General features: G+C 44.1%; 1 protein-coding gene and 1 long non-coding RNA gene across 5 annotated transcripts in view; one reads left to right on the forward strand and one right to left on the reverse strand.

The window, feature by feature from the left end:
• Positions 1-20,370, reverse strand: part of FYN (FYN proto-oncogene, Src family tyrosine kinase) — a 215,232-nt gene that overhangs the window by 172,404 nt on the left and 22,458 nt on the right. For 2 of the 4 annotated variants that reach the window (XM_043592139.1, XM_043592130.1), the window contains exon 2: positions 14,650-14,689. The exons of 1 other annotated variant lie outside the window; for it this stretch is intronic. The gene's annotated coding sequence lies outside the window, so the exon portion shown is untranslated. Of the gene's footprint in view, positions 1-5,448; positions 5,561-14,649; positions 14,690-20,370 lie in introns of those variants that run through there. One more of the 4 variants, XM_043592133.1, reaches the window with a different exon arrangement.
• On the forward strand, positions 14,205-17,121 carry LOC122489878. Its single transcript, XR_006299028.1, has 2 exons — positions 14,205-14,370; positions 16,815-17,121. It is a non-coding gene; the product is annotated as an uncharacterized LOC122489878 (long non-coding RNA).

Consider the following 20,370-nt stretch of genomic DNA (forward strand, 5'->3'; position numbering starts at 1 on the left):
AACATGCTCACCCAGGGCTGTGTCATATTTCATAGTTAATTTGCTACTCAAAATGCCATACACCCATTTTTCTCAGGTTAAGTGAGTAACAGCAGAGCAGCTCTGAGTTTTCATCAAATAACCCTCTGAAGTAAAAGAAACAGCAATGTCAAACCCTGTGTAAATTTACTGAATTTATAAAGTATAAAGTATGGCTGTCATAAAAATCGCCTATGTTTGGGGGAGAGTAATATCCAAAACATTTGTGTGCCTCTGTGTGGACGTCTGCTTTGAAAACTTTATTAGGATCCGTGCCACCCAGTTTGACATTAAAAACAGCACACTTAAATGCCCGGAAGCATCTATCTGCTCCCCAGATATAGCACTAAAGATTACTGCTGATCAGGGAAAACTGAGTGCAAATGGAGAGAACTGGGTAATTCATTCCTACTGAGATGGGATATACCACTTAATGACAACTTGACTACAGTCCATGCAAGATAATCTTCCAGCCTTTCACTGTACCCACAGTGGTTATTTAAAACCTAAACCTTCTTCTTCTTCATATCCCTAGCTCTCTCTACCCCACACTTAGATGGGAAGTTGTACTTCATCAGCCCCTAATGATATCCCTTTCCTCTGCAATGTTTAGCTAATCCTGCATTTCATCTTTCCTTTAGACTTCCCCTTCTCTTAGAAGTTAATCTGTTAACTCATGGGAATGTCAAATGGAATGTACAAATATCACCACTTTGGAAAACAATTTGGTATTTTTCAGTAAAGTTGAAGGTGCGCATACTCTAAGACTCCAAAATTCTTCCCTTATGCACTTATCCTAGAAAAACTGTTTGCAGCAGGATGCACATACAAGAATGTTCAAAGTAGCACTGTTTAAAATAGTGTAAAATTGGAAATGAACCAAATGTCCATTGAGCAGTGACTGAATACTGTCATAAAATGTGGCATGTTCATACAATGCAAGACCAGATAGAAGTGGAGATAAGTGAATTTCATGTATGTCACTTCATGCACCAACAGAGATGAATCTTTAAAAAGATAATCGACTCGGGTGCCTGGGTGGCTTAGCAGTTAAGCATCCAACTCTTGATGTCAGCTCAGGTTGTGATCTCACAGCTGTGGGATTAAGTCCCCTGGTGGGCTCTATGCTGAGCGTGGGGCCTGCTTGGGATTTTTCTCTCTCTTTCCCCCTCTTCCTCTCGTGCTTACGCTCTCTTTCTCTCTCTCTCTCAAAATAAATATTAAAAAAAACCCAAAAACAATTTAAAAAAACCCCAAAAACAATTTAAAAAAAAAAGCAATTGGTATAAGAATTCCACACACACACACACATACATACACACACAGCCCAAGACAAATAAAACTTAATAATAGATTACATAGGGAAACACACACAGAAAAGGCGGGAAATGACAAACACAAAATTCAGAACAGTGGTACCACAGAGAGGAGTATGGCCAGGGAGGAACACATAGGGATTTGCAAAATACTGGTGATATTCCAGTTCTTATGCTGCAGGATGGGTACCAGGTGTTGTATTTCTCTTACTCTCTCTTTCCCTCCACTCCACTCTCTGTGTATGCATATAATGGATGGACACACGCACACACACACACATCTTTGTATGCATATATATATATATATTCCTTTGTAGACATCATCATCATCATCATCCATGTTACTCTGAGCACTGGACCCACCTTCCTTAGCGCCTCCTTCCTGGCATTCTGACCCTGTGTGGAGCCCTCAGCTCAGACCTTTGTCTTAGACTTGAGTGCTTTCTCTGTCCAACTCCAATCAAACATGATGACCACTGAAGACCCAACATGGTGTCCTTTATTCTCTATACAGACTCACATGAGCATTCATCCAGGCCCACCACTGATGGTCAGGTAAGCTCTGAGGTAATGCCTCGCTCAGAAGGTGGTGTCAATTGCACTGCAGGGGGACCTGAAACACCACTCAGAGTGCAATGGCTCTTTGTTCTGTTACAGCAAGGAGTTCAAGGCAGTTCTAGCAGTGCTCGCCTCGATCTCCTACACCTGACCCAACCACAGGGTGTCTGTGTTCCTGGGAAGCTTATTTCCCCCACTGCATTACTGCTAACCGGCCCGACTTCCCCAAGCCACCCTTTCTTCCTTCCTCCAAAATAATTTCAATTCCACCCATCTCTCAGACACCCAGGCTCCCAACCTTAACAATAGTTCTGCATCTTCTTACCTCTTTTAAGGGTGGGCTCTGAGATTACTTTTCTGCTCTAACTGCAGTTAGAAGACCTCCTCAGGAGCCCCTGATCTTGGTACCATGGCCTTAATTTAGACAAAATAAGAATTCTTATTGAATTTATTCTACTTAAGTAATGTTTAAGCTAAAAGTTTTACCTATTTCCTACTCAAAAATCAAAACTGATAAATTATTTCAAAAGCAATTGAATTTGGCAAACAGTTGTTTTTGTTTTTAACACTGGTTTTTCTCCCTTATTTAAGTAGACTACTTGTGGAAAAAATATCTAAATTTTAACCACTGTCCTAGAGATCTGAGTTTAGGAGACTTGATTTTCTTCAGAAATGTTTCATACCATCTGTACTGTAACATAAAAAAAAAGTCTCCATTTTCACCTTAATGGGACAATTTTCATTTGATCACAGAAAACATGCTAGGTGCGGAATGAATATGAAAAAAAATCACAAGAAAAGTCAGGAAAGGTTGGTTTATGCAAAGAGGTGCTTGGATACCGTGAAGCAAACCCTACCCTCAGCCCATGAAGGGCACGACACTATGATACAGTCAGGAGGCCGAGTTCCGTGGATGTCTCAACAGCGGATGCTGAATTCAGCAATAAACACTGGAACTGAAACACAGGTCTGAACTTCCAAGCCAGCGAAGGGGATTCCAAAGTGAAAGGTAACAACCTGACTCAGATCTGATTGTGGGAAAAGAGAAACAAACAAACAAAAAAGAGGCCCTTTGGAGAAAAGCATCAGAGTTGGCCCAAGTCCATCAATTTGGGCAAAGAGAGCTTTCAATAATCATGGAGCCAGGAGATACAGTGATATAAGAGAAAACACAAAACTCTGTCATTCGCCACTCGAATTTGAATAGAGATACAGCAATGGATACTTATGGGTTAAAGCATCAGGTAAAATACCGGCTGCCTAAATTTACATACAAACAAGCCGATGGCATGCAGTGATTTGGGCTTTTGCCCCCAAAAGAAAATATAAAACAATTTCTATATTCCAACAAAGAGCAAGTGATTTAAAAAAATTTTTAATGTTTATATATTTTTGAGAGAGACAGACAGAGCATGAGCAGGGGAGGGGCAGAGAGAGAGGGTTTTTTAAAAAATTTTTTTAATGTTCAAAGAGCAAGTGATTTTATTTTATTTTTTTTAATTTTTTAATTTTTATATATTTTTAAATATATGAAATTTATTGTCAAATTGGTTTCCATACAACACCCAGTGCTCATCCCAAAAGATGCCCTCTTCAATACCCATCACCTACCCTCCCCTCGCTCCCAAAAGAGCAAGTGATTTTAATCATGCTCTATGGTATTTACCCAAAGGAGCTGAAAACTTACGTCTATGCAAAAACCTCTACACAGATGTTTATAGAGTGTCTTTATTCATAATTGCCAAAATTTAGAAGCAGCCAAAATGTTCTACAGGAGGTGAATGGATAAATAAACTGTGGTATATCCAGACAATAGAATATTATTCAGTGTTAAAAAGACATGGGCTACCAAGCCATGAAAAGACTTGGAGAGAATTTAAATGCATATAACTAAGTGAAAGAAGTCAATCTGAAAAGGCTACATGGTGTAGGATTCCAAATACATGACATTCTGTAAAAGCCCAACCACAGACACAGTAAATAAAGATCACTGGTTGCCAGAAGTTAGGGGCAAGGGAAGGATGGACAGGCAGAGCACAGAGGATTGTTAAGGAAGTGAAAATACTCAGTCTAATGGTGACTACACATGATTGTACATTTATCCAAGCCCATAGAGCATATAACACCAAGATTGAACCCTAATGTAAACTATGGACTTGGGGTGATAATGATGTGTCTATGTAGGTTTATCAACTATAACAACTGTACCACTCTGGTGGGGATGTTGACAGTAGGGGACACTGTGCATGTGTGGGGGCAGGCGTATATGGGAAATCTCTGGGCTTTCCCTTCAATTTTACTGTGAACTGCTCAAAAAAGTAAAGCCTATTTAAAAAAAAAAAAACCCGAAAAAACAAAAACCAAAAAACAAAACAACAACAACAAAAAAAAACCAAGTGCTTTTTCCTGTCTTGATACCTCTTACCCTGTTGGCTCTGAAATTGTTTCTGAAGCTTTTTCGTTCGAAAAACATTACATAACATCTTGTTGTTTCATTTACCACCTAGAAAACATGGAAGCCTAGCTATATTTTCCTCTAAGCCACTGTAAAAATAGAAGAAAGAAGTTACGGGGCACCTGGGTGGCTCAGTCAGTTAAGCGTCCAACTTTGGCGCAGGTCCTGATCTCACGGTTCATGAGTTCGAGCCTCACATCAGGCTCTGTGCTGACAGTTGGGAGCCTGCAACCTGCTTCGGATTCTGTGTCTCCTTCTCTCTCTCTCTGCTCCTCCCCTGCTTGTGCTCTGTCTCTCTCTCAAAAATAAATATTCAAAAAAATTTTTTTAAAGTTACATGATTGGCTAGTAGCCAATATTTATTAATACCAAATATGAGAAAATTATTATGGTAACTGTCGAAAGTCTTTTTGTTCTTCCAATTCATGGGTCATACATGAAAAACAGCACTCCTGACATTTTGTCAGTGAGGCCTCTCCCATCCCTAAAACTTCACTGTGGATCACCGTGAGGACTTCCAAACTTTGTGAGTAGGTTTCACAAGTTATTTCGTGTTCAATACCTGAGGGCTGTTCAAACTTTTCCCAATGATCAAATTTACTTTTTTGCAATAAGCATCACCCTGATGCACCTCTCTGGTAAAGGAAACAATGTTTTTCTCCCTTATTTAATAACTGTATAATAGGCAAAGTTTTTTAAACTACTGCTTCCCATACCACCCGTGTAGGACTACTTTTCAGAACATTCCTCCAAAGATCAACAAAATCATCTCCCCAACACGCACGCACGCACGCACGCATACACACACACACACACACACACACACACACACACACACAGGTCCCATCTGTTTCAAATTACTGTGGCACTAAGTCTTGATGAAGAGCAGTAGAAAAAAATAATGTCGTGGAAAGAAATGGGGCTTCCCTGGCCCATTCTTCTAGCCCAAGTCTCTGCCCCATGTCACACCTGGAAGTGACCCGATCCTTGGCCGGTACTGTCCGAAAGAAAGAGGGGACAACAAAAAGACATTGCTCACTCCCATCTGGGACCCTCCTGTGTCACCCTCCCTGCGCCCCGCGGCCCCCCTCAGACACTCACCACTGTTGCACCTCTTCCCTCGACCATCTGCCTCCCGTGCAGCCAGCATCACACGGTTCTTCGGTGGCACAGCAGGACTTACTCAGGCCCCTGAGGCCCACACACTCTTTCCACTACATCATGCTGCCTCGTGACTGACCCTGAAACCACCTCACTTGGTCTTGGCAGTCTAATGTGGAAGGACTATGCAAATAGATGAATTGTTGTCTCATCCCCTTCTTCTGTTAACACAAACGATCCACAGAGCATCCCACTTCCCTTCCCTCACTTTACACGCGGACTACACTCAGTCGTGGTATGTTTCACAACTTAATGAACACCCCTACATCTTCCAAGAAGCAGCCTTATGCACCCGACAGCGGGGCCTGCTCTTCGCAGACCACATAATCGGCAAAGGAGGCCTCTTTAGTAGAGGCTAACCCTAGAAACAAACATTAGGGCTCCACATCTGAATTCGGGCTTCTGGTCTCACCTCAAGAATCACCCACGGGCTAACACCCACAAGCGTGTTACGGAAAGCGGGGCTCAGGACTGACACCCACTGACATCAGTGAGAACAAGCGGGGACCTCCGCCCTCAAAGCTGTGAATAACCAAGCACCCTACCAACTCTCCCTTCCTGAGGCACTGCCCTATCTCAGGGCATTTTCACAGGACTGTCAGAGTAGATTATAGACACAGAGTACCTGGATGTCAGCAAAGCATCTGACAGTCAGCCATTCAAAGCATAGCTGAGTGAGAAGGGAAACTCTGGGCCAAGTGACAGTTCAGTTTGAGGGCCTCAGAGGTAACTGAGCAACCACACCCAGGGGTGCTAACATCACAGAAGAGCAACACTGGCTTGGAGGGAGGTCCTTGCACAGTGGGGCTTTGTAGGTTTATCCCTGGTAACGTTTTCATCGAGATGTGCTTAAGGGGATCACAAATAAGTCACGGCTGAGGGGACAATTAATGAGAGGAATGAACAGAGATTTGAAAACATTTCAACAGGCTGGAATACTGCCAAAACTGACCAAAACAACAACCAAAAAAGAACGCAAAGAATTAACAGAGATAAAGCCCTACTTTTAATGGTAAAAAATCATTTGTGCATATATAGGAAGGTGTCATCGCCTGCCCTACACCCCCTAATCTGCTTAGCTGGGATGACTCAGCCCTATTCACAAGTTCTGCCATAGGCCCCTGACCCCAGGCTCTGAGTGGGTGAAGCTCCAGGCCTCAGATACACATCAGTCCTGTGACTCTTGACTTCAGACCGGGGGCTTCCTTTTACTCTCTGGTCTCAAGCTCCTGTCTTGGGCCCTCCCCTGTTTTGGCAGTGGACTCTAACTCGTCTTTCTGGACTCAACTCTTTTCATCAGCTTCCTGGCTGGAGTCTCATCCCTGTACACCAGTGCTCCTATCTACCCCTTGGCCTGCTCAGCTGGCCAGTTCCTCTGCCAGACATCTGTCCACCTAGACTGCCACTGATGGAAGACCTTCTCCAGTTTTATGCCTCACCTAACTGTCTACGTCCTAAGTGCCCCCTGTTTGCTGCTGGTCACATCTCCATGAGCATGCCCCAGCCTGTGGATGTATCTGTTCTGTGAATCCCTATCTGGAATCTACTCGGGGTCCCAAGCTGATCCCATACCGCTACTGATAGAAACTCGGCTCTTCTATCTGGTAGGGGCAAAAGGTAGAGGTTGGAAGCAATTCGTATTTTAAAGTCTTAAGGATTTTTGTTGAACCCACGTTCAGTGCAAGCCGGAAGTGCAACAGAGTGGAGATGTGACCTTGATTCGCCTAAGAGTAACACCTAATGATGCAGAAAACACATGCATCTCACAAGATCCAACAGTCAGGGGTACAGCCCTTACCCTATGCTGGGCAAGTTACCTCAGAAGTACTGTTCGTGTCTGAGAGCTATGTTCTTAGAGAGACAATGATACAAAGGGGATACCTCCAGGGGGGTGTAACGAGAACAACGGGATTTCTGATATTAAGTAATGTGAGTACTTGTAAGAACCAGGGCTGCTGGCCGAGAAAAGGGGGATTTGCAGGGATGGAGTTCTCAGGTGCTTTGAGCTGCCACATGAAGGATGGCTGAGGGGCTTATGTGGCGAGACAGCTTGGGGTCAGCAGCGGAAGAGGTGGACTGAAGCAGTAAGTGCTGGTCCCATCTCCGCTCCTGACTTGAGTGACCCTGTATCTTGGGCCTCAGTCTCCCCCTAAGACTGGAAGGCTATGATTTTGAAGGCTCCTCCCTGCTCTCAGAGCCCATGATTCTTCATCCTTACATCAACCCCAATCTGAGAAAGAAGATAGGCATGGCTTTGCCTGTTCTGAGGCCTGGGAGACCAGATGGGCTCTTAGGTCTCCTGAGGGGCCCCTTCTAGGAAAATCAACCCCACTGAAATAATGTGTGAAACCAGTGGTAATAAGCTTTATGTTTCAGGAAATGAAAAATGTAGAAATTGTCAAAGAGAAGACAGAGGCAGAAAAATGTCCACTTCTCCTCCCCAAGACATTCACTTCCCAATCCCTGCAATCTGTGACTGTCCCCTCACACAGCATGATAGAGTATGATAAAGTTAAGGATCCTGGGAGGAGCAGTTTATCCTGGATTATCCAGTGAATTCTAAAAGCCATCACAGGCATCCTTACAAGTGGGATGCATGGGAGATGTGACACAGACACACACAGAAGAAAACAATTTGAAGGCAGAGGCAGAGACTGGAGTGATGTGGCCCCAAGTCAAGGGAATGCCTGTAGACACCAGGAGCAGGAAGAGGCAAGCAGTGGGGTTCCTCCAAAGCGTCTGGAGAGGATGCACCCCTGATACCCCAATAGTGGACTCTGACTCCTAAAATCATGACAGAATAAGTCTGTGGTTTTAAGCCATCAAGTTTGGGGTCACCTGCTACGGCAGCCACAGCAAACTAATACTAAGGTTTTCTGCTTGAACTTTTGTTGTAGCCCAGTGTGGGCAGTAATAACCTTCTTTAGGGGCAAAGCTTGAATTTTTATGTATTTTTGATGGCCTATTCCATACTATCTCAAAACAGGTGCAGCTCTGCTTTTAAAAGTGTTTAGGGGCGGGGCGCCTGGGTGGCGCAGTCGGTTAAGCGTCCGACTTCAGCCAGGTCACGATCTCGCGGTCCGGGAGTTCGAGCCCCGCATCAGGCTCTGGGCTGATGGCTCAGAGCTTGGAGCCTGTTTCCGATTCTGTGTCTCCCTCTCTCTCTGCCCCTCCCCCGTTCATGCTCTGTCTCTCTCTGTCCCAAAAATAAATAAACGTTGAAAAAAAAATTAAAAAAAAAAAAAAAAGTGTTTAGGGGCAATGACAAAGGTATCTTCTAAGCCATTCTTTACACATATTTTACTAATAATGTCTCCTTCACAGGAGACTGCAGCAGACAGTATGTCTATGCAAAAGGCAGACAACCAAATGATTCCAGCCTCTACCCAGCAGGCCTGGCTGCAGGGCAAGAGATTATGCAGCCCCTCGTGGCTACAGGAGAAAGCCTACAGAGTTGGGGGGGGGCCCGGTCTTGCTTCTCCATTGTAATGCGGGCTGCTTTTCTCCCAGCAGTGTCCGGCTCCCCCCTTGCAGATGATGAACGCTACTAAGATGAGGACAAGAAAATGAACCCCAGCCTAGGGACAGGCCACAGAGTGAGTGTCTTGCAGGCCTCCCTCGGACTGCCATCCCGTAAGTCACTCTCAGGCTGTCACCCCCCAGGCACCACCTGGTGGGACCAGGTCAGGTTTAAAGAGGTGGTTCCCCTTTAAGTTTCTAATTTCTTTTTGATCAAAACATCGTTCCTATTTTTAAAACCACACATAAGGGTGAAAGTCCTTTAAATTTAGAGAAGAGAAAATGAAAGATGCGTATGAAATTACCAGTTAAATTACACGAGGCTGGTGATGATTCATTTGTCTTCTGCTCTTTTGGGCTTCAGTACAAGAGAACATCCACTGTGGAGTGGAAACAGAAGGGTGCTCCAGGTCTGAGTGCCACTTGTGGATCCTGTCACTTCTCGATGTGAGTCTGGGCAAATCACGTCACTTCTGTTGAGCTGCATTTCCCTCACATGTAAAACAGGGCAACTGAGGAAGAGAACACGTGGCCTAGGACACTGGTGAGCCCCCGGCTGTTTATTCATGTTCAAGGGACAAATGAATTATGTGTTCTGCATCCAAGGCTAGACAATTCAACCCTAATGTTTGAACTCTTTCCTTGAATCACAACATAAATTTTTTTATCTGTAGCTCTCCCAATGGTCATCACTGCCTGCCTGAGTTCATAATGTCTAGCAAGAAGGATCTTTTGTGATCTTGGAAATTCAAATTGGCAGAGGGCATGTTGTTTCTTCTACAGCGGCAGTTTTACAAGCCAGAGATTTATATAAAAGAAAGTTGGTCAGTTATCATGGGTGATGCATAACAACTGCTTTTGGTGCACGACTAAAACTGTTTGCTCTTCAACCTAAAAGAGAACTCTGTGCAAGTTCCTCCCTCCCAAACAACCCCCTCCCTCGCACCCAAGCCATTCCCTTTTCCTGATCCCTGGTCACCCCCAGCCTTTCCTTGGGCATAGAGAGGCTGGTCTTTCCCCATGCCCAATCTCCTCCAAGAGAATGGGTCAATCTTATGGAGGCTGGGGCAAGGCGTGGCTATGGGAGCCAACTGGGCATCCCATAGGCCCTGGGGCTGGCAACCCTAAGAGTGTGGATCAGAGAAGGCCAAAGAGGGGGAGGGTCCCATCTGTACACCTGGGTTGCCCTCTCCAGTCCCCACACCCACTTAAGGAGCCCTCCCACTCCATTCAGGAAGCAATGGCTTCTACAGAGGGCAGGAAGTTCTCTTGATGGCTGTTCTTCCCTCTTCCTCTTTACTCTTTCTGCCTCCTTTTCGAAAACGTGCACAGTGAGACGCTACACCCTGACACCTCCCCCATACGCATACGTTCTCCCTGAAGACAAATCCTCATGCCTTCCCAGCGACCAGCATTCTCAAGCCCATGCAAGCACAGCTGACCTGTTGGCTCCTGGAAGTCCTATTCCTCTTACTAAAGAAAAATCTTGTATTAATTAATCTTTTCACTTTTCTCAACCAGCTATGTAGGAATTGCATACACATGGCTTTAAACCTTGGTTCCAGATGCAGTCTCAAATTTTGAACCCTCAGTTGTTTAGAATCACTTTGGGGTTTTGTTTTTGTTTTTTTTTACAAAAACTATTAGCTCCACAATAAGAACCTAGGATATTGTTATGACTTCTCTTCGGACTTATTAAAACAAAAGAAATATTGAAAAATGGAGCAACTTCTATGTACATTCTACATTTACAGATAAACACATTTCAAGGAATTCACTGGGGAGAAGGAAATGTTCTAAAGCATTCTACTTTCTTTTCTTTTGCATGACAATTTTTACTTGGGGAGGCCACTCTATCAAACAGACAGCAGTATTTGTCGCCATATTTGTGGCCTGAAGGCAGTTATCTAAACCCTGCAAACAGCGAAATAGCAATACAGGAATTCTTGGTCTCACTGAAACTACAGAAAGGACAGGTCTCTCTCAAGGCAAGTGCCAAATACCTTCAATTGTGCAGAACAAAGGCCATGCAGGAAATGTGGAAATCAAACCTCTCTCCTTAGCCCTTTGAAAGTCATTAGGAGCAAAGTGGATGTTATTTTAATCAAAGCCATTTAAATCATGATTTAAATTACCAAAAAAGATAAGCCAATTTAATCAGTTTTTCTTTTTAAAAAGTACATTTTTGTCCTTCTGACATAACCGGATTACACATTCTTTAAAATTCAGTTGAGTATGGGTTTTACTTTTAGAAGATAAACTGTATATATTTAAATCAGTGATTTATGTAAATCAAACTTGGAAGTATATCCCTTAATAATTCAAGAAGATTCTCTGCAAAAACAAAAACAAAAACAGTATTACTGTTTCCCTTGTGCTCTTAATGCTCCTCCCTCTTTTGACTGTCTTTGCTTGCACGGAGACTTCATTCTTAAGAACTATCTATTCACTTGTCTGCTTGAGACTTTGTACTTTTGAAGAGAAAGCCAAGGAAGTCTTATCTCCATATAATGCTATTAACAAGCATGGTTTCCAAGATAAAACCTAGAGATGGAGAAGAGAAACGCGATTTCTGGAATACACAGATTTTTTTACTCTGCCACTTACCAAAGTGGCTTTCAAGTACTCTTATTACCCCCTAATTTGGTTATGTGTCATTCATTCATGCCTGTAGTCAACCTTTTAAGAGGGCATTCTAGAAACCAGGCATTAGGTTTGGCACATGGAAGGATTCAGACCTGACAGAACTTACAGTTCAATAGGAACACAGATACCAGACAGTTACTGCACAAATAACTATACAAGAATAGCTATGAAGAAGTGCATGGTAGCAGGGCAACCCCATCTAGAATGGGAGAGAGTGTCATGGAAGACTCCTCTAGAAGGTAACACTGCTTTTTCGTTACTCACAAAACTTCTTAAAAAGAGGTCACACAAATATATTGTCTCAAATAGTATCACTTCCAAGGTAAGGTAGGGTATGAGAAAAAGAAGCTCTGGAAACAGATATGATTAGGACCCTTACTATTACCATGGTGCCTCAAGCAACTCATGGTAAGCGATATGGCTGCCTCACAAGAGTGCTGTAATGGTCAAGTGTGATGCATAGAAAGCACTCAGTATGTAGTAAATGCTCAATAAACCATAGATGATAATAATTACAGACTTCATGTTGATTTAGCTTTGAGCTTTGACACATCAAGATAAAGCATATTTTCCATTCATAGTTCTATCTTCACAAAAATGTTCAACTGAAAGAGAAAACTCAAAAATACATTTAGAAAAAAAAACACACCATGACTTCTGTAATTTTTCTTTCTTGGGTTGGCCAGCAGATATCACTTAATTATACAATGGAGGTACACTCTATTCTAGATTCTTCTTGGCAGATACATAAACACAAGCAAAAAGAACAGTTTATACATCTGTGCTCAGCAGCCTTCTATCAGCATTAGAAAAAATTCTGGAATTGGAACTTTTGAATTAGAACTTTTAAAATAGTGAACTCCCCTAGGGTGGTTAAGTGTTTTCCAGGTCATTAGCTACATGACCGAGAGGGTACAACAGGCAGAGTCCTCTGCATGCAGCTCAAATTCACTCAGTCCAAGAAGCATTTCCCACCTCACTTTTAGCTTCTCTCAACCTGAATTCCAGCAGTACTTACAAACACCCAACTCACACGGCAGGGTCCATCACACTGTTCACTCCTTCATCAGATGCTCACTGCTGCCAGTGTTGTGCTTGAGGGTACATTCAACAGACAAGGCTGTGCCTTCAAGGAGCTCCCAACCCCCGGTGGGCCTTATTAAGCATCCTTTAGACTCGTGGCTAACAGCCCTTTATCCTTTTTGGTACAAAGCCCAAGTCAGAAAACAAGTATGTGTGGTTTGTGTTTTTAAGTTAAGAAATGAAGAATTTTACTTGATCCTGGAAAAGGGACCATGTTACTAATGAGAAAAATGAGGCTCACATAGGAGAGAAGATTTGCCTAAGGTCTTAGACCAAGTGAACAGCAGAGCCAAAGTGAGAACCTAATTCATACCACTTAGGACTTCCCACCCCATTTACTGAGCCCTCTTGTCTGCCTGGCATTGGGATGTACTGAGAACAGAATTAACAGACCCACCTCCTCCATTCGCTGGCCCTCCGGGATTCACCTCCGCTTGAGTGGCACAAGGCAGGGCAAGCCCTAAAACCTGGAACAGCTCCAGGCATCTCTTAAACTGTCCCCCAGGTTTCTGGCTATTATAGCTGGTCTGCACTATACCACCCTGAGGTGGCTCCTGGTACCCAAAGGCTCTGTGGCCCAGGAGGGCCGCAGTGCTGACCCCCCACCCCACTTACGGAGTGCCTTTGCCAGCCCCTGGCTCCCACAGCCAAAATGCAAGCACACCAGGATTTCAAGAAGGCTCCCCTCCAATCTAGCCCTGAGTAGAGCCTTTCAATTTCCCTGAGTCACGTTGGTTTGTATGAGCTGAAAAGGCCACCACTGATCACAGGCCATTCTGTAGAAAGTAGGGGGCTACACGGGTCAGAGGTCAGGGGTTGCTCATAATTGTTCTAGAATAAGGTTTCAGTCAGTATACTTCCTCAACTTAAAGGTACACTGACTGAATACAGAATGGCTCTAGTTCAGGGAGAAGAACCTGTCTTACACACAAATTTAAAACAAGAACCCCAAGTCATTCTTAGATGATGAAGTAGAGCCCCTGAATGGCCAGGGGATGGAAGAACGTAACGCAAACCTGCTGAAAAATTACACCCAAGGCAATGTGATTGGGTAGGGGAGATTAGGGCAGCAAAGGATCCCACAGGTAGCTAGCGAGGCCTGTTTAGGTCCAGCCTTTCTTGGAAACCCAAGGCCTCTGGGAGACGAGAGAAGTACAAGCAGAGAAGACTCAACCAGTGTTTACAGAAACAGAGTGCGTGGCTCCTTCACACATGCCCTTCATCAGGGAGCTTTTCTGGATGGCCTGGCCTCACTCTGCACTCCCAGAGCCAGAGCCCCTTCCACACAGTTGTATCACACTGTACAATAATTGCCTGTGTACTTGTCTGTCGAATTCATTTTTGTCTCAACAGATTCCAGCATGGTGTCTAACACCCAGCGGGCATCAAAAAAATGGTAAGTGAATGAAAGAATGACCTGTGACACAGTGACTGTAATTTGAAGGTACAACTAGGGCAGAGGAAAGTAGCAGTCATCTTAGAGGGGAGAAAAACCAAAACCGGATGGACTGAAGGGGACCTTTCCAAACCAGGCTGAAGACAGAGTGCCACCCACCCCTCAGCAGCCCCTGAAGGCTCTCAGCCACAGGACACCTGTTCCATCCTATTTCTAGGGTAAGGAGGTACATCTTCTAGCTAAAACACATGTTCCCGTAATTATCAAAATTGAGTGTTACAACCAAGAGAAGGGAGAAAATAGTAGATTCACCTAAGTGAGGCAAGACTTTCTATTTCACATACCAGCTCGCTCCATCTCCAACTCAACCTCTCTTAGAAACCTACAGACTCAAGAGTCACAATCGCCAGTTCAGAGTCACTGAGTCTAGGGTCCCAATGGGACACGCTTTCTAATGCACAAGGCATGTGCTCTCAGTGCAAAACTTGTCAACTTACTTTTTCCACGTCTAGATCAGCATCCTGCTTCTTCAAAAAACTGTAGAAGAAAAAAAAAATAGACATCAAAAGAGAACGGAGCGCTCTTTTCCTATAAACCTCCCACAAAGTACCACCATAGAATTTTCATTTGCTGCAGACAATCAATTTGCCCACAACTTTTCTCTCCTTCACACAATTGTTGCTATGTCACAGTTGCCACAAACACCTGCCTGCAACTGCAAAGACCTGGCCCTGTACCATCAAAGGAAGCCAACATGAGATTTTAACTTTCTGAAGCCAGGAAAGATACAGATGGAGGTCTTACACACACACACACACACACACACACACACACACACACACACACGCACGCATGCACGCACACACACACACACCTTCTTTCCAGTGCCTATAGGTCATCCATAGTTGGGAAACATTAAAAAAAAGAGTCTTCCAAGATCTTGTTCAGCTCACCTCTTGGCTTAAATCTTCCCTTAGCCCCCAACCCACATGTGCCCCACTTCCTGTCTGACTGTGGGTGGGCCTCACTGTCAAAACAGCCTTCTTAGGATGGCCCCTCTTTCCCATCAGCTGGAGTTCCCCTCTCTGGGAGATGTGCCAACCCAGCAGCCTGCACCGACTTGTCCACGGAACTTAGGCCCCAGGAATACCTTAGAACCTTGTGCCAACCCCTGGCAAAGTAGAGTGCTGATTCTGTGGCACCCCTGCCCACTTCACATTAATCTTGAAAGTGCCAGGAGCGGGATGGCACCTTTCCAGTTTGCTCATGCACTCTGCCTGTAACCTGCCAATATTACGGTTCCTTGCTTATTATTTGCAATTTTAGCTGTTGGAACAAAGCTTCAGTTTTAGTATGATGATAAAGAATCAAAATGGTTGAATGGAATTACGTTGACAACAATATGTTAGGGCAGAAAGTAAAAGGTTTGAGGAATGTGAATAAAAAGGCAGCAACAATTTTTCCTCTCTTAGTAGAGACTCACACTTTTTGTCATTATGATTCTTAGCATCCTGGTCCATGGTTTAAAAGACTGCCATCATAAATTACTATCCCCATCAAAACCACGCCTCCCCCCGACACACACAAAAGAATTTTTGCAAAGAATGCATAATTAACAGTAACATCTTTGTTTTGTTTAATCAAAGATGACTCAGAATGAAGGAAAGAAAAAATGACCACGGGGAAGAGCATGAGAAACTCATATATTGTCTTCTGCAGATGGGTATTCAAATCATGAACTGACTGCAGACATGCAGGAGAACCAGCACGAGGTTGCGGGGAGAGAATGTGCTAATGAGCATGCCACTACAGCCCGTACCTTAGCAACCCACATCACCCCATCTCTTCCTTGCTTCTGACATGCTGTCCTGTCCTAAGCAAGGAGATGCCACGAGTCAATATGTGCCTTTCTCCTGGCTAACCCACTAGGGATGCAGACACTGCTGAGCTGTAAAAAATGGGAATCCCCATTGTCTAAAAATGTTAACTAGCCTCCCTATCACCAGCAAAGAGTAATTCAGAATCGGGAGAACTTTTCACCAAAGGGAACAGATATACAGTGGAAGTCTGACTTCCATTCTTGAACACTTCCCTAAAGAAGTTTAGGAAGGCTGTCATTCTGATTTACAGAACGGAATTTTTCTGTTTGCAAGGTGGAAGATTCCTTCATCCACCACAGAAAAAGAAACACCTGCAGAATCACTACCCTTTCCCAAAGTAGTAACGAAACTTAACCTCTCTCATGCACACAGCACGAGTGCAACCACATGAGATACCCCGTTCAACAGCAAGCTCTTCCAGAATGAGCCTTAGTGGGGCGCCTGGGCAGCTCAGTTAAACGTCCGACTCTCGGCTCAGGTCATGATCTCATGATTCGCGTTCAAGCCCCACGTTGGGCTCCGCACAGACAGCACAGAGCCTGTTTGGAATTCTCTCTCCCTCTCTCCTGCTCTCTCCCTCTCTCATGCTTTCTGTCTCTAAATAAACAAATAAACGTAAAAAAATTAAAAAAAAAAAAATGAGCCTGAGCTCCATGACACTTTAGCAACTGGTAGGTAGCAAAAGGAAAACTGAAAACCTGTTTGGAGCTGCTAGCTAACTACTGCAAAAGGAATGTTATCCATCCATACATATATGCAGCTTCATCCAATTTCTTTTTCAGGCTTACAAAACAGATGGAGTTAATTAACAAAGACAATACATATATGCATCATCCCGCAGCCATAAACCAGAAGGATGTCACAGCTTTAACTTCAAAGCCTCCCAGCAAGCACAGCCTGAGATATTTTTAGGCATCAGCTCCATTGTTTCAAAGAGGATATGGTTTGGTGAAATAAAATTGCCAAAAAGTAAAATTCACAGGACAACCTTGCTAGGATGAAGAGTGGCATTTGATTTTAAAACCAGTTATGTCTGTCTTAAAGGGTGTGCTTCTGCAAAGCTGAGAATAAATTTTGTCATCAAATGTTTAAGTGAAACAGAAGTACCTTTTATTTAAATGTCTTACATAAAAAAATCATTCTTTTTTTTTTTTAATTTTTTTTTTCAACGTTTTTATTTATTTTTGGGACAGAGAGAGACAGAGCATGAACGGGGGAGGGGCAGGGAGAGAGGGAGACACAGAATCGGAAACAGGCTCCAGGCTCCGAGCCATCAGCCCAGAGCCTGATGTGGGGCTCGAACTCCCGGACCGCGAGATCGTGACCTGGCTGAAGTCGGACGCTTAACCGACTGCGCCACCCAGGCGCCCCAAAAAAATCTTTCTTTAAAAATTGACCGATTATTCTATTTTATCTTTATTCTAAATATAAATTTTTGGAATATTCAAGTTTTAAATTTTCAAAGCTTAAGGCAAAAGAGACCGCCCTCCTCCTCTGTGTGTGTGTGTGTGTGTGTGTCTGCGTATAGACCGATATACATATATAGTTATACAGACATTTTCAATAGTTGACTTTGTATTCAATCGTGGGTTTGTGGCCATTAGGGCATTTTCCATGCTTTTATTCTTCCTGCTGAAGCAGTGCTAATGTTTTGTTTGAGAAACATGACTGAAGTGACCCAGATTCCCAAGCGGAAAAGGCTGATCCATGAATGTTGCAAATGTGTGACCGCCTGCAGGAATGAAAGCCAAAGCATGAGACCTTGGCCAAAAATGAACTACTCCCAACTATTTAGATCAGATCAAATCCTCTATCTTTGGGAGAATACACAGAGACCTTCATTTTTAGAGGAAAGTCTAAAACTAAAACTGAGAAGGCTTTGACTTTGAGTTCTCTTGATGCAGCCATTCCTGTAGCCCCCCAACTCCCTGCTCTCCCATTTCCAAATGCCCAGGGGACGTCCCCCCTGGTACTCACCACAGGGACCTTACAACCGGACAGTGCAGGCACAAGAATAAACAGAACCAAAGGGGGTGTCAGCCACATGTTCAGAGAATGGCAAGAGGCTTAGTAGTCCTACAGGGCAGAGAGGGACTTACGAGTGTGGAGGTAGGCTGGTGGGAGAAAGGTGGGAAACTGAGGCAGAGGCCAGCTAAGAAGTCAGCCTGTGAGAGGCATACTCCTGCACTTACCAGTGTATTTTCTACACGCCTCTATCCCAGGAAGGGGGAGGAAAATAGATACAGCCCCCAGCATCTTCCTGGCACAGGACTAAGCACCGTCATTCTGATCTCACCAACTCTGCTGGGTAAGTATAGTTTTCTCCTAATTAGCTGTCAGGGCCCAGGACAAAATCACCTTTTCACTCCTGTTTTCCTCTGGTCCCACTTCCGTGCACAACTAGATTTCCTTTCCTCTGTGTTCTTACAGCACCTTACACAGTTCCTGCATCCTGGTCTTCCCTGCTCCAGAGCAGCGCTCAGCCCAACAGGGGCTTCAGCTCTGCTGATGGAGGTGAAGGGTGAAGAGAGCCGGTGACAGAGTGACTGATGAAGAACTGACCAATAGAGCTGACTCAAGCTGCACGTAGGGTAGGGGTGTGTGTTGGGGGGAGGGCTGGAGGACAGAAATGCAGGGTGTGCCCACATACCGCACATGCCACATAGATAACCAGAAGCTGACCTTTCTTTCAATTTCATCCTGTGTCTTTAGCTATAAATAAGTGACAAAGATCCAATCTGGAGATTCTGTTATTATTTTTAATATTAGCCAGTGTTTCCTTTCCACTTAAAGAATGTGACTGAGAAACTGACGCTCAATATGTTAGAGTCATAACCACAACTCCTGTGTGAAGGAGACTTGAGGGATATGACAAATCCAAGACTTAAATCATGGTTCTGGGTTTTGTTTGATTATTTCAAGAAAAGGAAGATTGAGAGAGAAATGAAATCTACTTTTCTCTTGCCACAGAATCTTCTCTATTTCCAATTCAAACCTTCTTACTACTTGCAAAAGATTTAAAATATTCATCGACCTGCCAAAAAACATCTGCATGCTACTCGACACATCTATTCACATCTGAATGCCTTCTTTCTGCTCCAACGATCATTGCTGTATTCAGTCAAACTAAAGTGAGAACCTCAGAACTGTACGTGGTGTGATGTCAGTGGCACCGAGGATAAAATGGCCATTTGACAGCAACTTCCATATCAAGTGTGTCGACAGGGGCACTGCTCCTTTGGTTATTAACTTAGGATCCAAGGCACAAAAAAGACCAGGCAGGGCCAGACTCTGCCACAGTTCCAAAGAAAGCTAAGACACACACAGAGCGTACACAGAAGCTCCTCAATGTTCCCCGGTGAAGGGGCGGCCCCTGGCTCCCTGCCTGCAGCCTGGGAACAGGCCCACTCTCTCAGTGGGCTTCCTGAGGCCTTCACAGCTGCACACAGACACGCAGTGCAGTGTTTGGGACCATCTACGCTCAAGGTCACCACAATCTTCTGTGTGCCCAACAGCTGGGGCAGGCCCCGGAGACAGGAGACAGCTCAGACAAGGCCCTTTGTTGTGGGGTATTCCTCATTGCCTGGTTTCCCCAGGAAAAATGTATTTTCCTTTAGCCATTCACTCTGGCCCTACCTCATTCTCCTGCGTCCTTCTCCACACAAGAACCTTTTAACAAAGTTAAAAGCTAACCTCCCATCTTACCTCCCTCCCACCCTAGTAAAGGCACAGTGACACAATGGTGTCCATGTGCACAATGGTTAAGAGCAGAGGGCCTTGACAATGTTGGTGACAGGTCAAGACTCCTGAAGAGTTTAAAGGAAAGGGTCTAGCCTGGGAGAGGACAGTAAAGGTGGCTGGGGATCGCCTTTGGGTATCCTATGCTAGGAAGATGTACTTTGTCGTATAATCTCATTCTTATTTCTTTTATACAAACATTGATTTACTTCACTGAAAAGGTAATATACGCTCAATGAAAAATCTGGAAAATCTGGAACCCCTGTTATGATGTTGGAACTTTCCCCTTCTGGCCAGTATTTCTATGCTTATGTAAATGTTAACCGCTACTACAGCACCTCCAACTTGCATGTCACAACTGACAGCACATACAACTTATTTTGCATACAGGCAAACAGTGGGGGGCAGGGTACCCTCAATATGAACAATGTACCTAGTAAAATTAATTGCAGGATCTATTTCAAGTAGTAAGGCACAAAAGGGAGGCTACATCACCTAAGGATGCTTCTCACCACGGACCTATGAATTACTCTCTAAAACACAGAATTTTGGTCCATAGCCAGGGAGGAAGTGGTTGGATTCAGTTTTGTTTTGTCTTTT

The sequence above is a fragment of the Prionailurus bengalensis genome, chromosome B2 (assembly GCF_016509475.1).
Source record: "Prionailurus bengalensis isolate Pbe53 chromosome B2, Fcat_Pben_1.1_paternal_pri, whole genome shotgun sequence".
Taxonomy (NCBI): Eukaryota; Metazoa; Chordata; class Mammalia; order Carnivora; family Felidae; genus Prionailurus; species Prionailurus bengalensis.